Source organism: Nematolebias whitei, chromosome 2 (genome assembly GCF_014905685.2).
Source record: "Nematolebias whitei isolate Nwh7 chromosome 2, NemWhi1, whole genome shotgun sequence".
In the NCBI taxonomy this organism is placed as follows: domain Eukaryota; kingdom Metazoa; phylum Chordata; class Actinopteri; order Cyprinodontiformes; family Rivulidae; genus Nematolebias; species Nematolebias whitei.
Window position 1 is genome coordinate 2,916,531 of NC_056499.1, and position 21,022 is coordinate 2,937,552.

A 21,022-nucleotide genomic window follows, 5' to 3' on the forward strand; every position below is an offset into this window, starting at 1 on the left:
AACATGCATGTTAGGCTGATTGGTAACTCTAAATTGTCTCTAGGTGAAAGAGAGAGAATGGTTGTTTGTCTCTGTGTGTCCCTGTGGTGGACTGGAGACCTGTCCAGGGTGTCCCCCGCCTCTCACACAGTGATTGCTGGACATGGGCACCAGTGACCACACGACCCAAAAAGGAAGAAGCGGGTAAAGATAATGGATGGATGAAACTGAATAATTAGAAACAACTAAAGGAACGAAATCAAAAATACAGATAATCAAAATGCTAACTCAAGAAACAGCAGCCAGAAATGGGAACACGTCCGGCTCAGATCTTAGTTCCTCCAGAGCTCCCCTCTCTTCCTGACCGTTTCTGTTTACCTTCTGGTTTATGTTGCAGGTGAGGAAAAGTGCAGCAAAGCAAACAGTGATCATTACAGTGTGTTGTTGTGTTTATACGGGTAAAAACTTTTTCTACTTTTTAATAAATGTGTATCTTTTCCAACATTTATAGTGGTCATGATGCAAATGTCTTGCTGCACGTTGATCTGTGTCCTGCTGGTCGGGGGCTCCTGCTGCGAAGCTTCTTTGAGCAGCTGCATGTTGTCACTGCATTGTTGTGGATGTGATTTATTCTTTCTAGTTCCTGCAGCCCATGTTTGAAATTAAAAAGTTTGCCAGTGGATTGTAGAAGTTTTTATAGTGGCCATGTTTTAAAGAACAAGCTGACACTTTGGAGCTGCAGGTTGAATTCTTATGAAGTTTTAAAAGTACGAGCAGAAACAACCACAATGACGGCTGCACCAACAGCTAGTCATCATGAAAGTCGTACGAGTGGAGGATTATATTATAAATCAGGCAGTTTAGTCACTCATGCACATTAATTATGTGATGTTTTTTTTATATCTCACCTTATATTAACTTTATTTTAAAGTCCTCTGCTGTATTGTACAGGTATGTTGCATTTTAAAACCCAACAACCACTTAAAGAGCACTAGTGTTTCAGTCCTACAGGTTTTTTACTGAGAGTCCATTTGTTGTTTTGATACTATTAATCATTAATAATACTAATAATAATAAACAACTACTGGTTTTCAATTAAATGTATTTATATTTACTGGTTTTTTTTTTTTTTTGTCTCTTCATTTTAGCTCAAGCTATTTCTGGACACTGAGGTGCTACTCCATGACGACACCAGAAAACTGGATCCTCTTCCCCCATCATCAGTAAAATTTGGACATCTTGATGCAAATATAGAAAAAACAAACTGTAGTAAACATTTAGGTTGAGGCTCACTCAGGACTGACTCGTCGTGTTTCAAGCTGCTGAAAGTTTTCTGGAGTAAAGTTAAATTATGGGAGCTGCTCTTCTATGAAAATGTCTAACAGATGTTAATCTCTTAAATAATAAAGATTATTTTCTACAGTTTTAATGCACCTGTGAATTTTACATTGTTTAAGGTTTCTATATGACCACAGTACTTTTACTGGTTCTAGATCACGAACCAACAGGAGTTTTTCTTAGGATTATTATTATTAGTATCCAGTCAGGAAGCTAGAAAGTTAAATGCATCATAAAACGAGTGTTTTTTATGGATAATATTCCTCCACCACACCTCATGAAATCCTTTGTGTATGTATGGTACCCGCTGCACTGCCAGCCTTCTTCGCCAGAGTTACCCTTATTTTTGCTGACGTGGGATGAAAACAGCCGTCACCGTGTTTTTGTGACATGAGACGTTTGAGCAAGTGAGATTTATAAAGATATTAAAGATGTTAACAGTGTCTCTTTCATGATATATGTATTTATTTCATATTTTTAATCCAGGATTTTTAATTGAATGAATTTCATTTTATAAGCTGGAGAGTCCTGAAGATACAACTAATCAATCAAATGTGACACTTTTTTTTTTTTAAACTTCAGCATCAGTGACTAAATCGTTGTGTGACAGGAAGATTTTTTCCTGGTGAAATGTAAAGAGCGAGGCTAAGTGTTGAGACTCTGCTCGGTTCTGTCCACGCCGATGCATTTGCATCAAACTGGCAAACATTAGCACATTCTGGCCTGATGTGGACTTTGAATACAGTACCTTTCTAGATACAGATGTTGGGGCTATTTTAAAATAGTATAATAATTAAGTAACACAGAATCAGAGAAGACACGAGCTGGTCTTATCAGAACATCTTGGTGGGTTTAGTTGGTTTCACAAAGCTCAAAAGGAGCAACAGGAAGTCGGTTACCTTAACAACTGCAACAACACAGGCAACATGCCATTGATTTACCACCTGCTCTATATAAGCATCAGCCTTTTTATCACTACATCAGCTATCACTGTACAAGTTTCATCATCTTTATTTAATAAAGTAAATACATTTTATACAAAATAAATCCCCATGGTAATCCATCTCTTCTTTTATGAAACCAAATTAAGGATAGATTAAGCTAAATATAGCAAAAGACTGACTTAATCCCTTGTCTAGGTTTAGTAAAACAGCCTCCTGATTCAGTAAAACATCCAGGGGAAGTCCAGTGAGCTCATTGTGGGTCTTTATTCAACTTGGATCTTCATGTTGCATCAACATCTCTTCAAATCAGTCGTTATTAAACTTATTTAACCAGGAAAATCCCACTGAGATCACAGATCTATTTTGCAGGGGAGGCCTGGGCCTGAAGGCAGCCTGCCATGCATGTTTTTGAACTGTGGGAGGAAACCGGAGTATCCGGAGAAAACCTGGGCAAACATGAGGAGAACATGCAAACTCCACACAGGGGATTGAGTCCAGGACCTTCTTGCTGTGAGCCAGCCGTGCTAACCAGTGAGCCATCGTTCTGAGCAATGACAGATAGAAAAACTTGTTTTTATATACATATTCAGCTAACAAGTAAACCTGGACGACCAACAGGAGGGCAGAAGGTAAGAAGTTTTATCATGGGATGTAATGATAATTAATTTAATTTTTTATTATTAGACAATGAACAAGAGTTTGACAGAAGTCACTTCTTTTCAGCGTTTCTCTGTTGAAATGTCACTGATCAACTATTAATCCTAAAACAACCATTTCTCCCAGATACTTTTCAGGACTGCTGTTTAGTGACTATATTTTTATTCAACTCATGCGCAAAGACAAAGTGCAAACCGTGGACTCTTCGTGGCTCCGAGATTCTCTTTGAACGTTCACGTTGATTGCCTTGACCTAATAAACTTCATTCTATTATTTGAAAAAGGGGAACCAAACTATGGCATGCTCAAAGGATGTGAAGTTTCAATACAAAAAATAAAAAAGAAAGAGGGAAGCTTCTTGAAATGTTTCTTAAGTTCAAAGCTTTCTCCGTCTCAAAAGGCATTTTTAATTCCATGTATTTTCAACCAAGAAGGTAGATGCTAATAACTCTGGATCCTGAAGTACAGAACTCATATCTTTAAATCATGAACTATGTCTTCATTGCAATTGTAAAAGAAACCTCTGAGAAGTACATGTATTGAACTTCAGGTTCAAAAGGAAAATAATATGGAATGAATGTTGAAAAGAAAAAGGAAGTGGGCTGCTATTGCTAAATACTGCAGCTTTCTGCACAATTATTTATCATGTTATCATGAACCACCACCACCACCACCTGCACTGATGAACTGATATGATAACCTCCTTTTCCTCATCAAGCCTTTGTGGTTCAGCTCCTTCCCCAAGTGACATCTCTATCTTTAATTGGAGAGTAATTATTTTCACTCCTTCACGTGGAGCTGCAGTCTAAAAACACCTGAGAGGATGGATGCCCCTCCCTGAGCAGCTGCATCCACCCCTCCCTCTCCTCCAGGACCCGCGCCCCACAGAGCCTGCTGGCCCTGCTTGCTACAAGTCCAACCGTATCCTCTCTAGTGCTTATTTTGCAAGAAAATGGAAGGTTTTCCCCCTGCTTGCAAACAAGAAATAAAAATTCACCCAAGACCTTCCACTGAGGATTGTGGCATTTCCATGTATTGACGTTTGGCTGGTGGTTCATATACATTTGTTATTCTACGCTCTTGGACTTCAAAGAGAATGAAAAGGGCCTATTATGCTAATTGGTTCCTGTTCTGTTAAATGCAATTAAGGCCTTCTGCATTAATCCACTACTAAATACTTACTGGCTCCAGAAAGACCTTTTTTTTTCAGAGGAGGAGAAACTGCTGCTCAGTATCCTGACAGGGATGTTTGTTTGAGAGTCGTTTTAGCAACGTGTAAATAAAAGATGTTAAGTAGCAGAAATAAAATGCCTCATTTAAAAATGTAGAAAAACAGCCTTGTGTCATTGTTTGCAGTTAGTTTGAATCGATTAAGATTTGGCTGTGGCTTTGAGTTTCTCTTCCTTTTTGGTTTTGATTGAAAGAGAGAGCCCGTTGACAACACGCTGAGGAGTCTGGCCTTGTTCTCAGGTCTGCGTTGTTCACGTCGCTGCGCAAAGATTTAGTCAAATATTCACAGTTTTAGCATGGCAGAGGAAATTCCCAGTGATACCTCACTCAGATAAATTTTATTGTTCCTCACCGTTGACTTTGTGAGACTACAAGTGGAAACACAGCCGGTGCCTCGCTGTTGGGAGCTCAGTCCAATTGTGCAAATACAAAACCAAGAACGCCGACGCAATAGGTGCTTTGATTTCAAAACAGTATTTTATGCTGTTTTATCATTTTTCAAGTCCCACACGTGGTTCGTTTTTAATATGTAAGAAATGGAATGGGGTAAATTATTTAAGAGCGAGGAATCACTGAATATTCTTCCCATCGTATGCAGCTATGTGAAAAGAATAGGGAGGAGGCCGAATGGCATTCATGCAGCACCATGACGAGCAAGCTTTCAAGGAATCTGAATTTAAAGACTCTTTTTTTAGCTTTTTAAATGACGAGTTAATTATTAAGTGTAAATGACTAAATTAAATCTGCCAATAAATATAAAGAGTGTAATTTGTTTAGTAAAAATTGCAGGTGTAAATTTGAGATGGCACCCTTTTATTTCAAACAATATATGTATATATATGTATATATATATATATATATATAAACAATAAATGAACATTTCCATGTTCCCTAAATGGAAATATTTTACAATACCTACAGTGAATTGGGCTTTTGTACTTAAAGGCAATTGCTTTGCAAATGAAGCAAATGCCCCTGGGCCTCCGCTTTAATCTAGCAGCTCCGCACACACAAACACCAAATTACAGCAAGTACTTTTTAGTGTTTGAATTTACAAACTAATGTGTAAAAGCAATGGATTTAGTATCTTACAGAGCAGTGAACGGTGACACATCAGGGGTGATGTATTTGTTGACGTTAAAGAGGAACTCAAGAATTCTGCCAAGATGCAGAAAATCTTTTTTTTTAATTTAATCTACATGATTAACTTTATTCTTCCTGTTCCACATGAACAACAAACACGTTCTCAACACCACCTGTTATCAGAGAGCGAGTTGTGTGTTCAAACTACATCCATTCACATTTCTTAATAATCTGTGCATTTGTGTTGTTGTTGACACAGACCGTGTGATGATGTCACTGGTAAGTATATAATTAAAATCGACATGATGCACGCCTTTTTTCTACACGGTTAATCAGTGGTTTGCTGTTAACTTGAAAGGAAATATTAGATCCTGACTAAACTTTGATGAAATCCAGAGTTACAACCAGAGATTTGGGTCAACTAATGAGAACAGAGCATTTCACATCACAAGTCCAACCGGGAGGAAGATGATTTACATGAATGCAAATCCTGTTGGAGTTAATTGCACACGCTGGCATTCGGTGTTGGTTTTGTGGATGTGGGCCTTTTAGTGAGCGCAGCTTGTTATGGAGCACGAGTCTCGCTGACAGAGGTCAGTGCGTTTTTTATTTCAGATTATTCAACTGTTCATTATTAATGATCTTCTTACATTCTGTTAAATGTGTTTTAATCTTAGCTCGTGTTGCAAAAATCCAAGGATGTTCTTTTTGTGGTGAAGCAGCAATCACTAATTTAGATTAACAATCACATTTTTAGAAGTTGACTTACTTTATTTTTAATTTTTAAAAATAAAATCCTCTTGCTTTGACTGTCTGCCTATTTAACTGCATTTATTTGTTCTAATAAGATTAAGAAATCTGATTAAGAATCTGTTGGACACCTGGCAGGGACCAATGCAGACATGTTCCTGTTTTTAGTTTTCTACATTTGTCTTGGAATCTAGCTGTTTTTTGTTTTGTTACCTTTTCCTTTTAGCCATCCTATTTGTTAAAAAAACAAACAAACAAAAAAAAAACTGTAGTATGCTTTTTTATAACTGTTTATTGTTGTTGCTGTTGTCCATTGTTGTCATCTTTCTTTGTTGAAATCAGGTCTCTCTTGTAAATGAGTCCTCGAGGCTCAATGGGATTAACCTGTAGAAATAAAGGTTGATTGACTAATCTTAAAGTGTTTTTAGCGATGCCCACAAACAAAAATCGCTTTATTATAATACATGAACTTCATCAACACCTATTGAAAATAATCAATAAATGCCTTTGCTGCGTGTCTAAATGTGAATAAATTAACTCGAACTCTTGTCCTGTGAAAAGGGACAGCTGATGTTAACTTGTTTTAAATTGTCAAAGATTTGAGAGCAGAACTTTTAAACTGTGCCTCCTTTCAAATTGAGATAATTGTGAAGCTCGTTGAAGGACCAATGGACGTGTTCCTAACAGGAATCAGCGGCCCACCTTTAAAAACCTGCTCTGGGTGCACAGTAATCAAAGCAGGCCCCCCTCCCTCCCCACCCCTCACGCTCTCATCCTCACTCACCGACTGAATGGTGTTCTCTAATTAACCATGCAGAACAGGGGGAAGAACACATGTTAATTTAATGTAACAAAAATGTTGATTTTCATGCACTCTCCTTTTCAAATATTTATGGGCTAGACTTGAATTTGAAGATGCATCAAAGACTCACAGGGTATGCAAATGTGTCTGCCTCGTATACCCCCCAACAAGTTGGACTGTCTTGTGCAGGCTTCATGCACTTTACCATCTGAGCTGCAGAGTCGAAGCCGTACAGTCACCTCGGTAAAAACGGTATGTTTGGAGAAAACCTGCATTTACTGGCGCCTGCTCGGTTGCACGAGAACGATAGAGTCTGACGAGCAAAATAAAAACCTTGTTGCAACATTTTTTAACTAAATTACTATTTTAAAGCTACTCATTGTGATGTCATGGATGTCAAGAAAGAATTCATAAAGTGAGACAAAAAAAATCATACATTATGTGTCCATCCATCCATCCATCCATCCATCATCCATCCATCATCTTTACCTGCTACTTCCTTTTTGGGTCACGGGGGTCACTGGTGCCCATCAAGCCATCACTGTGTAAGAGGCGGGGGACACCCTGGACATGTCTCCAGTCCACCACAGGGATGGACTGGGATGCCAACCAGCTTGAATTGTTCCACGTGCATTAAGATGGAAGCGACTGAAAATAGTCGACCAGGGGAGCTCCATGGACGAGCTGTTTGGATCAGGAAGTGGTTTTTGTGTCTACACTCAGATTTGCTGCATATATTTTGTAGATAAAAGTATCTTGTTTATGTTGAGTGTGGACCCACACTGCAGAGTTTATACATTTGGAACAAGTAAACTCTGCACCGTTCACTGTAGCTCAGGTTATCTTTTTATGTTTTATTGTAATACTTTGCAATCCTTAAAAAAGTGCACATGCAGTCAAAGACTGCCTTTTAGTTCACTGGAGACCCAGCACAAGAAAACATTCGGGTTTGTTTAAGGTTTGCTTGAAAAAGCTTAAAGTGATGGGCACGTGCTGCAGGAGAAACACCTGCAGGAACTTTCCTTTTGCGTCCAAAAGGTGGCGCGTGAGGTCCGTTCAACGCGCTCAAGAGTCCGGGCAGAAACAGAAAAAAGTCCGCTCCTCCTTCCAGCACTCTGAGCAGAGACACAGACCATCACCAACAAACACAGCCAGCTTGTTGATTATTTATGTTTACATGTCAGGATGTAAACATGATGCGCTGAAGCCTCATCCAGGTGAGGAGACTGTTCTGAGGAGCTTCAAGTTCTCAGAGTCTGCAGGAGGAGAACAAAGTTAGGAGTAAGAAGTTCTCTGTTGGTATGAAGAAACTTTCTGAGGTGTTCTTCAGAAGGAAGGAAGGAAGCAAGGAAGGAAGCAAGGAAGAAAGGAAGGAAGCAAGGAAGGAAGCAAGGAAGGAAGCAAGGAAGAAAGGAAGGAAGCAAGGAAGGAAGCAAGGAAGGAAGGAAGGAAGGAAGGAAGCAAGGAAGGAAGGAAGGAAGCAAGGAAGGAAGGAAGGAAGGAAGCAAGGAAGGAAGGAAGGAAGAGAAAGAAAAGAAAGAGAAAGAAAGAAAGAAAAGTCAGAGTTTGATCTTCTTTTTTCTATCTCTCTCCCTTCCTCTCTCCTCTGTCCTCCTTCTTTTCTCTCCCCCTCCTCTTCTGTTATTCTCTCCTCCTTCTCTTCTCCTTCTCTTCTCCTCCTCCTCCCTCTTTCAGCTCCATGTCTCTCCTCCGTTAGTCCCCCTCTCCCCTCTCCCCTCTCCTCTCTCCTGTTTGTAACTTGATCATTTCTTTTATTCTCGTCAGTTTCTCACCAGGATCTTTCTCCAGTTAGATTTTGATTTAATGACAACTATTTAACCTCCATATTTAGTCCTTTAAAATAATATTTCTGCAGAAAGTAGTCCCCCCCCCCCCCCCCCCCCTTGCTGATAATTTAATCCAGATGTTCACTCGGGACAATAAAAGCTTCTGTTGTGTCAACGTGCCTTTGTTTTAATTTCATATATTATCTAAAGGTCATTTTTCTGTTTACAATGAACAATATTGTTTTAATAATTTATTTAAACAAATGCAAACATCTTATTGATTTAATTTGCATGAGTATTGATTATTGTATTTGCAGTAGATAAGTAAAACTGTCAAACAAAATAAACAAGGTGATGTTTTTTCTTGAGGAAGGGCAGATTTCCTCTTTTAAAATCGATCTTTAGTTTTAAACAAATCTATCAAAGACATAATTAGGCTTTTATTTTAACACAATGTTTTAAAATGTAAAAACTGCTCTACTATAAAATTATAACGATAAAACATAACTGGAGAAAAATGTATTAGTTGAGTAAAAATATATATGATCTAAAATAAATCTTGTAGAATTAAAAAAAAAAAAGAGATTCGGTTTGGGACTTTTGAGTGAAAATTAAAACATTAAAAAATAAAATCAGTCAGACTGAATTGTTTTATTTCAGATTTAAGGCTGAATGCTCTCAGAAGTTCATTTTTACACAAATTAACTTTAATTCTGGACTCTCTCCCTCTCTCTCCCCCTCTCTCTGTCTCAGAGGGCAAAAAGAAAAGTGTCCCAACAGGACATGTCTCATAAAGAGGAGACAGAGACATCATTTGTCCTCAGAACTCAAACGGGACAGAAGCATCATCCTGTCTTTACTTTTATTTCACAGTAGATCCCTCCCTCTCTCTCCCTCTCTCTTTCTTGTGTCTGGTAGGAGGGGGGAGGAGGGGGGAGGAGGGGGGAGTCCTGCCTCTCTCTTCCTCAGATCAATGCCTGGCCACTCACTTTCTGATGTTGCGCGACGGGAAATGCTTTGAATACTCGCGACATGGCTGCGCGCATTGATCGCCAAGATTGACAGCAGCTCCGGCGCGACTCTTCTTCTTCTTGTCCTGTGCGTGCGCGCGAGGGGAGGGAGATAAAGAGCAGATAGTAGACGGAACAACAAAAGGCACTTGTAGTTTTGGACAACTGAACTTCACAGACAGAGCGAGAGAGGGAGAGAGAGGGAGAGAGGACGGAACCCGCTCCTGTTCCCCCGCGCTCACTCAAGTTTTCGCTCAACAGAAAGCTCCGCTTTTTATTTTTATTTCCTTTGAAATCTTAAAGTTTAAAGTCGAGTGTTTAGAGTTTTGAGCGCACGAGGAAGGACGCGCAGCTGTCTTCTCCACGGCCCACAGCTTCCAGGTAAATCGTGTCGTTGTTCCGAGATGTTTTTTTGTTTCTTCCAGCGCTGATTCCTGAAAGTCGAGCTGTCAGCGAGGCGTCCCGCGCGCGCCGCGCCGCGTCACCACGCGCCGATACAAACTTCTCCACGCGCACAACTCACACGAGACGCACGAGTGCGGCGGAGAACGAGCGTCAAGCTTTGGTTGTTGCGACACTTTTTATTTATTTATTTATTTATTTGTTTTTATCTAAATAATGGCAGCGCGCGCGGGACGAAGAGTTCGAGTCAACTTTAAGACATCCGGAAAGTCTGAAAAAAAGTCTCTTGAAAGTTGTACATTATCTTCAAGTTCACTTTTTGGGGTTTAGATAATGAGCAAGCCGAGCCCCCCCCCCCCCCCCCCCCCATGTCGCAGCTGGCGCGCGCGCGCGGACTCTTTAAAGGTGTAAATAAAGGACGTTTCCATGATGATGTCGCGCAACTTTCCTCCGCTGCTCGCAGTTTCCCTTCTGTCCACAGAGCGGACACGCGCACGGGCAGACCTGTCTCCGTGCGCGGTGTGGACAAGACAAGTCTCAGTCTCCGTGCACGTTTCATCCTCGTTAAAGTCTCCGTGATTTTTTGTTTTGACTCCAAAAGTTGTTTTCAGGCGCGCGCCTGAACTTTCTCAGGGCTCGGAGGGGAACCGACCCCCCCAACCCCCCCAAGAATGCATAAAGTCATAAATTAAATTCAACAATCTGAGCCGGAATATAAACTCGGACAGTTTTACATTTAGTAACATCCACATCTTCTAACCATTTTTTTTTCTGCCACATGTAAATAAATAAATAAACAACAACAATAAACAGACTAAATTAAAACAAATGTTTTGGGATGCCCAGGCCGTTAAAGAAGTGTATATTTAAATGAATTAAATACGTATATATTGTTTATATTTATCAAAGTAAAAATCAAATATTTACAAAATATATTTTTTGTATTTTTTAAAATAAAGGAAATCCTAAATGAGTAAACGATGCTTAAAAAGCAGCTTTTTATTGAGACTTTTCACAGAAACACTTCATAAACCCGGCCCTCCAAAAGCACGAGCTTATTTTATAACCTCCTCATGAGAAAAATAAAAAATGAAATGAAAGCTTTGTAAATGTTTAGACACTCGCAATAACTTCTGTTTATCATGTGAGCGCACGCTGTCCTGTTTATTCTTATTTCCACCACCTGTTGCCAGTTAATAATCATCTGTTCTCTGCTTTAAACTGCGCATCACACCAACTGCTCTTTTTGCTCGGAGGAGTTGAAAAGTTTATTTTCTTGTTGTTGCCCTCCTCTGCCGTCGCGCGCGCGCTGCCGGTTCTGCAGGTCTCCTCATAAGGTAAGGCGGTTCTGGAGACACGTTTATAATTAGACTGCCCGTTCAGCACATGGTCCTGATTGCAGCTATACAGGGACACCGGACTGTGTCTCTGGAAGAGTTGTCTCTGACGGCTGCAGCTCAGCGTGACCCCCCCCCCCCCCCCAATAAAAAAAGAAGCGACTTTTTTAATCTTCAGCTTTGATGCAGCTCAGCTCGGCTTTTAGTGAATATTTTTTTAATTAATCACGTTTTTTTGCAGTTGTTCTGCTCTTTGTCATAACTGTTTATTGTTGGTATTTTGAGAGCCCTTTAAATTATTTCTAATTAACTCAGTTCAGAACAATTTATTGTTATTACAAGTAAACACATAAAATTGTTGCTACCTTCAGATACAAACTGCACGACACCAAAGACACATTTAGTTCATGACATCGTCTATTTTATTTAATAATTATCTGATTTTGTTTCTAATAGTGAGCAATAAGACATCATATCCCTCACCTGGACTGAGAGAACATTTAGAGACGCTGAAGTGTCAAAATAAGTTCAAACATTTTAGGACTTTCATTTTGGCATGGGGGGGGCACACCTGTCTCACATGTCCAAACACATCCTTCACTCAGTTCAGGTGATAAACTTTGCTGCTGAGTTCTTTTCTCCTTCTGTTAAACCAAAATCACTGTCTTCACTGTTTTTAATAGATGTGAGTGAAGCTGATGAGTTCATCTGAAATGAACCGCTTGTGTTTTTTCTTTAATCTGTCCACACGAGGAGGTGGGCTCAGTTGAAAACTCCTGCGGGAATCACTGAGATTAAAGAGCAAACACTGCAGCAATATGCAGAAAGAAACGTTTTCTTTGCGTGATTCGTGTGAAATGTTTTTAATGACTTGCTCATATTTACACATAAATGCTTGCTGGAAATTTTCCACTTTTGAAATCTCCAAAGTACAAAAACGACTCTTGTCACAGGTATTCAGAACGCGTTATTTTATTTAACAGGAGGAGAAAAAACATCTGCAGTTTTCTTAAATCATAAAGGCTGCGAATAAAAGTGTGGTTTCGTTCCACGGCCTTGCTCTTTGTACACAATCTGTGTTTTCCTGCCAAACTGAAAACGATATCCCAAACAGCTTAACTCCTCTGAGAAGCTGATTTCATGAAAATCATTTTCAAAAGCATTTCTCTGTGGAGTATAATTCTGCAGCACGGATACTGAGCCTCTCATGTCTATCAGTGAGACATGCATGTCAGAAAATGTATACAAAGTCTGAGATCTCATTTGATTTTTTAGTTTTTTTGTAAATCCATCTTGGCTTTATCATGTGTGCTCATGCGACAGATTCGATTTATGCCTTGGTGTATGTGCACAAATAAGTTGTATTTTCCGTCCCCCAGATATTTAGCAAGTGTGTTTTTGACCTGAGTAAACACCGCTGTTGGTTTTGGAATATCCCATTTCTATGCACCGAAGTGTCTCCACTGAACAAACTGACACGGGACCAGAACCTGCAGTTTTATGATGTCTTACAGACAATGTCGAAGGAGAGCGGTGACTGCTGGGGGGTGCACTGGGACTCCTTTCTTGTGGTGGTTTTAGAGCTTGTGATAAACAGCATGAGGAGGTAAATAAGAGGAGGAGAGAGCAGCAGATAATAAATGTGGCAGCACATGTTGTGACAGCTGTCTTTCTAAGTGTTATCTGATTTGCTGCGGAGAATTTCAACAATGATCAAAACTAATGGGAGATGCCGCAGCATGTCTGTGCTGTGGGAGGACAGGGACGTTTGTCCCTTTCACCAGAACTTTCTGATCTGGATGATGTCAGTGATTAAAGGCTCCACATTACAGTATGTTTTTAAAGGCCACTTGTTTCCAAGCAGGAGAAAATGAGATACAACTAAGGGTCACCTGAGGAACAATGTCTTTATGCTCGTGAACAAAAACAGGCCAGCCATCCAAAAGAAACATTTTGATCTTCAGCATAATTAATTTTCTGAATTTTATTAACATTTTCTACAATCTGAGAGCTTTTCCATTGTGCTCTTTTTCTTTGGTTAAAAATGTAACTTGTAGTTTTGTGTTAAATTTAGAAACGAACCTCACCTGCTGCATTTATAACACTTACTGTTCATAGAGAAGAGCAGCCGTGGTTTCTCTTCCTTTACATCTTCATGTCCCTCTGGTTGCTGCAAGTGAACAGTATTGCTGACATTAAAGGATTACAGATCAAAATACGTGTATCATCACAGGACGTGCATAATTGCACAAGTAACCTAAGTGGCCCATTTTGATCTGTATCATTCACTCTCCCACTGAATTAGTTTTTCACAAAATAATTGGACGTATTCTCTCAGTCCATATATTTGTGCATAATTAACTTTGACTTCAAAATGCAACAGTAAGTAGCCAGTTGTTGTTTTTTTTATCCAAAGCGTCTTTTCTTAAATTACACATTAATATGTAGAATAAATCAGAGAGGCGTTGGTGGCTGCACGTCTCTGACACGCGCAGGTCGGGGACTGTAATCAGGTGGAGGAATTAGTGAGGCTCATTGTTTTTATGAATCAAATGAAGATTTGTACAGTGGCTGTGTGAAGATGGTCGCCTGCATTTCCATATCAAAGGGGCGCGCAGTGCAGCCGGGCACTAATTAAAATGTGGTGGATTTTGGAGTCTCGGCGCACACACACACGCACGCACGCACACACACACACACGTTTGCACAGCATAAAGACCAAGGCTGAGAACTGTCAGCTCGTGTGAAAAGAGTGCAGGTGGTTGAAACTGAATTTTAACCAAACATTTGTGTTGTTTTTGCTCATATTTGGATTCTGCACTTGATATTGGTTTAAAAAGAGGAGAATGGAAACACATTTAGTGGTTAGTTTTTGTCCTTCTAGTTTTCAGATGCATCTTGTTTGCTCCTGTTTCTCATTATTGCATAGATTACTTTGGGTTTTGCTTTGGTAACAGTTATCACCAACTGCAGCCATTTTACTGTTGTTTCAGTTAAAATACCAAAGAAGTTTGTTTGTCTTTGTATTCATAGATAGATATATGGCGTTTATGTGCCTGCAAGTGACCTTGATGCAGCTTTGACTTTTGGAAAAAATAAAATGAAGAAGAAGAAGAAGTCTTTAGACTTGAAGAGTCTCTGAAGCGCTGAGGATGTGTCTTGTGAGAGAAGAAGGGAGAAGAGATTAGTGTAATGTGGGCTTTTGCACTGCTCGCATACAAAAGCTTCACAACAAGCGTTTTCCTTGTGACCCCCCACCCCCACCCCCCACCATCACAACCAGCCCCCCTCCCACACCAACCCATTGTGTTTGTAACCATCCCACGGGCAAACCAGAGCCTTGGAGGGAGCAACCGAACTTGGGCCAAATTGGGAAACTGTGACATGGATTTAATGTGAGAAAACCCCTAATCTTTTAATAAATGAGAAATGGTACAATTATGGACAATTTAAGCTGTGCATAATCCTCCTGCAGCACATTTAACCAGAAGGTTCTGGGTTCATCATGAGCATCATGGATGAAATGACATTTAACTTCTCAAACGTCATCTTGTTAGAGCTGATTGATAAAATTTAACAGTTGGTGCATGCTTGATCTGACAAAAGATGGAAATATTCTTCATGGTTATAACTAAAAATAGGAAACTAGTGTCAAAGGTTGTGACGCTTTCTTGGAAAACAATACTTTTTTTCTTCAGGTGTGTAAAGTTGCACCTGTGCTCGTTGGAAGAGCGTATCTCTGCACAAACACCTTGTTGACACATGAACGTACAGGAAGTTCAGTTTCCACATTGATCATGAAGTTTGTGGAGAAATTGTTAAAAACAAGAGTGAGCACATGCAGCACTATAACGTGACAACGTACCTTAAATGTTAACACACTTGTTGCACACGAGCGTCTTTAGACCTAAACACAAACACACTTTGTTGTAGAAAATTCATTCTCTCTAGAGAGAGAAAGTGTGTGTGTGTGTGTGTGTGTGTGGGGGGGGGGGGGGTGCATGTGTGTGTTCATGCTCTTGGATGGAAACAAATACTGATCAGCCCACTCGCATCATGGAGCAGCTACTGCGACATCTAAAGAAGGCAGGACGTTGTGGAAAAGAAAAGGAGGTATTGGGCCCGAAATCAAATTTCCCTGTGGAAAACACTAATGTGCCAAAAATAAATGAAAGTGACAAAGAAGGAGGAGAGTGCGGGAATAGACGGTAATGCTCTTGTGGCTGAAGTTCTGATGAAGTTAACTGCAGCATCTGCTCAAGCCCTTTTGTTTCCTGCTGACTCTTTTCTTCATGGATGTGTTGTGGATCTGCTCTTAATGCACATCCTGAGAAAATGGCTTCGGCGCAGCAGCCGTGAGCTTTCTACTCGTCACTGTCTTCATGTTGCTCTTTGTCTCTCGTCGTGATCCTTTCAAACGTGCACTGAGTAAATGGGGGGGTAGACCCTGCTGGTGAAAAGATGATCTAAGAACGAACTGTAATACTTGAGATTCTGCACAAATAATGATGTTGGTGAGGGGGGGTTGCATCAGATCCCTCTAAGTTTAAAATATTCTAGATGAAATCACTGATGTGTTTGTTTGTCCTTAATTTTTTACTCTTTTTTATGTTTATTATGGATGGATGGACAAACATAAGGGAGGTATTGATGCTTAAAAATATGAACTTTGAGCTTAAAACAAACTGTTGTGCTTGTTTTCTGTAAATTTGTGCTTTAAGCTCGACACTTTTGTTGGGGGGGTGGGGTGGGGGTGGAAACGCTTCACCTGCTCTGGATTTACACCGAAGGAGCCTCAGACTTTCTCTGCCGCACATTTAATAACAAAATGAGTTACAATAATCCCAGTAACTCTGAGCTTGCACACTGAAACCAAAGAAAGTGTCATCTGTGATAATCTCCTTTAGCGACCCCCCCCCCCCCCCAAAAAAAAAAAATCTGCTGAAATGACGGAGCTTGTGGTTTGGCTCAACAGTAAATTTCCCATGAGGCCTTTTGACAGTCTGAGGGGACGGCCACTCTGGCATACGCCACCCACCCACATACAACACACATGCACGCACACATGCACGCACAAAGCAGTGATGTTTCTGCCAGGCGTCACGGGTATAGAAACAAATGGAAGGAGGCTTGTTTTCAGGATGATGATTGACAGATTGGTGTGGACAGAAGAAGAAGGACGGGGTGGTCTCGTATTTGAAAGTGAAGACTCGTCTTCTTTTTAACCCACACCAGCACGAGGAACGAATGACTGCTGGTTATATCTACAACAAATGGTCATGAAGATGACATGATGCTGTGGAAAAGTAAAAATGCTCAGATTAATAAAAGATTCCTTATTTGCTTTCCCTGTAGCCTCTCTCAAACCTACGTTTCACCGTTATATGCAAACCACCGTAGTTGTTATTTGCTAACGTTTGCTAACGTGTTTTGTGCAATAGTTCAGTCACTGCAATGACATCTTGTCATTTACATTTCTAAAAAGCACTCAGTGTTTTCCAACCAAAAGAGCCAAGAGTTGTAGTCACAACTTGACGCATTGGAACTTATGATCTTTAGACGGCTGCACGGTGGTGAAGTTGGTAGAGTTGCTGCCTCTCAGCAAGAAGGTCGCCGGATCAAATCCCGTCAGAGGATTTCTCTGGGTGGAGTTTGCATGTTCTCTCCGTGCTGCGTGGGTTTTCTCCAGATACTCCAGTTTCCTCCCACAGACCAAAAACATGCATGTTAGGCTGACTGGTAACTCTAAATTGTCCCTAGGTGTGAGAGTGAATGGTTGTTTGTCTCGATGTGTCCCTGTGATGGACTGGAGACCTGTCCAGGATGTCCCCCATCTCTCACACAATGACTGCTGGACATGGGCACCAGAGACACCCGTGACCTGAAAAGGAAGACGCGGGTAAAGATGATGGAAGGATGCGTGGATGGATGGATGGATGGATGGATGAGCTTTAAGCTTTGGCCTAAAAAAGTTAAGTACCTCAACTTAATCCAATGATCAATGAGAGTAAAAGTGAGAAAGCTGTGTTAGGGCTTTTAAAATATTCAGCTAATAAAATCAATGTATTGATGTTCATATGAGGTAATGGATCTAAACTAAACCAACTGCAACGAAAAATTATAACAACACAGCAACTTTTAGGTCAGAATGTTTGGTGCAGTTTGCAGATTGTTGTTTTGTGTAACTTCACATAGTGGAGGTTGGAGTGGATGAGCTGGACAGAAAGGCTTTGCACACTGTTGCCCATTTTATTTTATTTCTTTTAGCAAAGTTACTGAAAAAGTTCAGGCTGGTTTGGACGAATAAAAAGCTGAGAGTCAGCTGACTGTAACGTTAATGCAGAAACAAAAAGGCTCTACTAAATAACTAAATGACTCTCTTAAATAAAGAAATAAATGAATAACGAAAAATGAAGATGCAGTGCAACTTCACCAGCTTTTTTGTGCAGCATTGCTGCGGTTTTGGTTTTATTTCTGCGAGAAGAAAGGCATTGTGTTCTCGGTTAGGCTTTGGTGAACTTGAGGGAAGTACAATATTCATCGTCAATCTGAAAAAAGCTAAATTTATTGGTTACCATCTGCAGGGTGGAGGAGTTTGGAATATGGCCAGGCCAAAGAAAGGCTTCTAATTAAACAGTCATCATTATATCGACTTATGGTCAGTGATCCTCATCTCCAACACTGGTTCTCCACAATGAACATGAAACCATTGAGGCTTTCCTCGTAGCTGGACTGAATTAGAAAGGAAGAAACTGGAGAACAAGAACTACGCACAACATTTTTCCCCCTCTCTTGGCAAAACAAGCAGCATGAGACTTGTGCCATATTCACTCAGGTTTAAACAATTATCTAACATCACAGAAACCAACAGAGCCTCAGCGCTGGCGCGGCCAGCATGCTTGCACCGCCGCATTTCAGCCCATGGTTTAAGACCTGGCCAAGTGTCACATGTAAGCAGAGCTTTCAATAATTTCAATTAGTGTAAGAGGGTGTGCCTGCAGCATCTGTACTGCTGCTGCTGGAGGAGCTTTCTTTTCAGGTTGACAGCCCCTTAATATTGTGTTTCATGGCTTGATGTATGAGTGACACACCGGCGCTCCAAGAGGATGGCAAACTGCTTTATTAGGACCTAATTAGAGCCCTGTGATTAAAGGGGAAGTGACTGTGATTAGGAAACCTGCAGATGATGTGGAAACATGGATGAATATTCAGAGAGAAAAAAAAAAACACTACGAATTAGCCAGTGGGTGTTGGGTGTGTGTGCATGTGTGTGCGTGTATTTTATAGATTGTGTGAGCGCTGCAGAGTCGGGTGGCCTCGGATCAACTGTGTTATGGTATCATCTTTACAACAGATCTCCGCGAGGAGCTTTACGGCTTAAGCTATTAGACACAAAATGCACAGCCGAACATGACTGGGAACTTACATCTGATGTTTTTCTTTAGTACACGTAGAAATCCACATATTTGATCAGCAGCTCTTGCATTTTAAACACAGCTAGGAGAAATATATAGTGACCTTTCTTATAGTTTCAGTCCAGCGTACGAGAGTGGATTTTTACAGCCAATTTAACATGAAACCATGAGGAATGTTCTGCACAGCCTGTCTGCTTCACGAAGCTTCAACACTTCCAAAGAACCCCACATTCTTCTGAAAGCCAGAACTGTTTAATCAAAGAGACATGCTTTTATTATTATTAATCTCCATCAATGAAAAGAATAGCATATGATTTTTTTTTTTAAATGTTTCTTTTTTTTCATTTTGCTTCACAAACTTCTACCTTTTCCAGATCTGTGATAGCCCCAGCCATTAAAATTCATTCTGCAGGAAGCAGATTGGCAGTGGGGGCCTCACGATTTTTACAATTTCACAACTGACTTCCTTCTTAAAATGACACTGGCTTACCTGCCTATTACTCCCTTTGATTTCTCCAGTACATGCTTCTGCGCTCCGCGAGGTATTTATAATAAGCTTAAACTCCAGCGGCTTCATTGCTAAAGGGTGCTTATCTCTCTGCTATTCAAGAGAAAGAAGGGTAATATTTTTTCCAATTTCGACATTTTACTGTTTGGCCACACTCAGCCCAAAACCACATTTAGGGCAGGAGGAGGGGACGATTGTGGAGAGCAAATATGGACACATATGGACACATGCACACATCACACACAAGCACATGTGCATACACACACAAATTCCACACACACTGTGCTCATGGCTGTTCTTATTTCATCGACTTCACAGTGAGCTGCAAAATTAGAACAAGGTTGAAGTCAGAGAGAGCGTCTGATGAAATTCATATATACCATCATATTTTAATCAAGATGCACAATAAGTCACATCTTCAAGAATGTTAAGCAGTCTGTGTGTGTGATTCTGATTGTTTTGTTCAGTTGAAATAAGATGTCTTAAAGTGTTTTAACACATGACGTCATTTTATGATTGGATACGTAATTCAAACATTTTACAAGCACTGGAACTATTTTAGCTTCAACATGAATATTTGTATTTATTGTTTGTAACGAGCAGTAGTGGCTATTTTACGTGGAGCTTTTTTCTTCTTCTTTCAAGTACAGTAACAAGAAACATTTAACGTGAAAATAAGTTTTATATGAGCCCCCTGTTTTTTTTAAATACCAATTTTAGAGTAATGTCTGAGTTGCAGCTCATAAGAGCCACTTTCTCTTCAGTCACTCGGTAACAGCACCCGAAGGTTCCCAGCCTGACACGAAGGTGGCGCACAGCAGCCCAGTAAATACTTGAGCAGAAAATCTAAACCCTGACGACAACCAGAAGTTAAACAAACAGAATGTGCATTTGCAGATTGTTGTTTGAACTGTTTGCAGGCTGGAACAGTGCGGTGGATTTTCCTCAGTCCTCCGCTTGCTGACTTTCTCCAGTTTAGTGTCGGTTGTGCCATGTTGTAATGGGCTTCCAGGACATGATGAGAATATAATAACTGGCTGACAATGTTTTTCTTACCCCCCACCCGCCCTGCCTTCTCTACTAAATATGAAACGGGTCCAGAAATGTGGAATATAAGGTAGTGGTTGTGATGTCAATTGTTATTGCTGGATATGCAAACTAGTAAAATTTAGACTGTTTTCCACAATCTGCTGTGCAGAGTGCATTATGTCACAAAGGGCACATTGTAGCTCACTGGGTGTAGAGCGTTTTCTCATTCTCTTGTTCTGTGCTCTGCTTGGCCACCTTCTGTGCTTCCAGCCTAAACTGCAGCGTTACTTTATGCCCATTTCCTCTCTTTGTGCTGCAGTGAATAGACAATAGACTTATACGCTATCTTACATAATGGACTAAATTATGCTTTTAAAGTGCAGAGAATAATGGTTAAGAATGTTGTCCACGACTCGTGTTTCCCCATGATTAGCTTGTGCTTAATAGAAGTGGACGTAAAAAAATAATAATAAGGCTGAAATTCTTGAATTATAATGTATTTGTGCTTTAAAGTGACCATGCATCGTACATAACTCTGCATTTTCAGATAAACTCAACTTAATTTGATTAAAGTTGTTTTATATTTTCATTTTTAGATTCATTTTTTTCATTTCAGATGGCAATTTTTACATTTAGCTTCTAGGCAGCCTTTTGCTACATTTAGCTTCTATGCAGCCTTTTGCTACATTTAGCTTCTATGCAGCATTTTGCTACATTTAGCTTCTATGCGGCCTTTGGCTACATTTAGCTTA

General features: G+C 40.2%; 2 protein-coding genes across 2 annotated transcripts in view; both read left to right on the plus strand.

Annotated features, from left to right (window-relative positions):
- plekha7b (pleckstrin homology domain containing, family A member 7b) overlaps positions 1 to 21,022 on the plus strand; it is a 127,813-nt gene that overhangs the window by 96,489 nt on the left and 10,302 nt on the right. The gene's annotated exons all lie outside the window — the stretch shown is intronic.
- The window catches only part of sox6 (SRY-box transcription factor 6), a 134,527-nt gene continuing 123,067 nt past the window's right edge, over positions 9,563 to 21,022 (plus strand). Inside the window, exon 1 of the mRNA XM_037689504.1 lies at positions 9,563 to 9,960. The gene's annotated coding sequence lies outside the window, so the exon portion shown is untranslated. The remainder of the gene's footprint in view (positions 9,961 to 21,022) is intronic.